We start from the raw sequence: 568 nt of genomic DNA on the forward strand, positions 1-568 counted from the left end.
TATACTCGAACGAAATAGTCAGATATGGAGCAAGCGTACATTTCTGCGGTCTNCTCTTGCCCGCCTTTCTCCCTAGCAGTTCTAGCGGGAAGCACCACCGAGGAACTAGCCTCATTTCACGGGTACACTCGTCGTGCCACTATATTCAAGCGTCCCATGCCTTCGGCCGATTTGCTTCGCTCGGGTCTTTACACCGGGGAGCCACAAGTAGCAGGCTCCTTCACCTGCTGCCCCGACCCATGACCAGCAAAGAGCCCATGCAGTCCAGTAGGTAAATGAANAAACAGCCAGGGTAAAGCAGGTAAGACGCCCGCCAGCGAAAAGTGGGATATAACCCAACTTGTCATAACCTACACTGACATAAGACGCAATAACACAGGGGTCAATAACGTGTACAATGACCATCTGGACCGACTATAAGCCAGTAGTGAGTGCGATGAATACTGCAGAATCGAAAGGAAACCCGGGTATTCATGCTGGTGNNNCCATTCCGGCACCAACAGCGGTCCCAGAGCCGCAAAACGCCACGACGGCAACATCTAACAGCCATGTCCAGACGGAATCACAA

The sequence above is a fragment of the Aspergillus sydowii genome (genome assembly GCF_001890705.1).
Source record: "Aspergillus sydowii CBS 593.65 unplaced genomic scaffold ASPSYscaffold_22, whole genome shotgun sequence".
NCBI lineage: Eukaryota > Fungi > Ascomycota > Eurotiomycetes > Eurotiales > Aspergillaceae > Aspergillus > Aspergillus sydowii.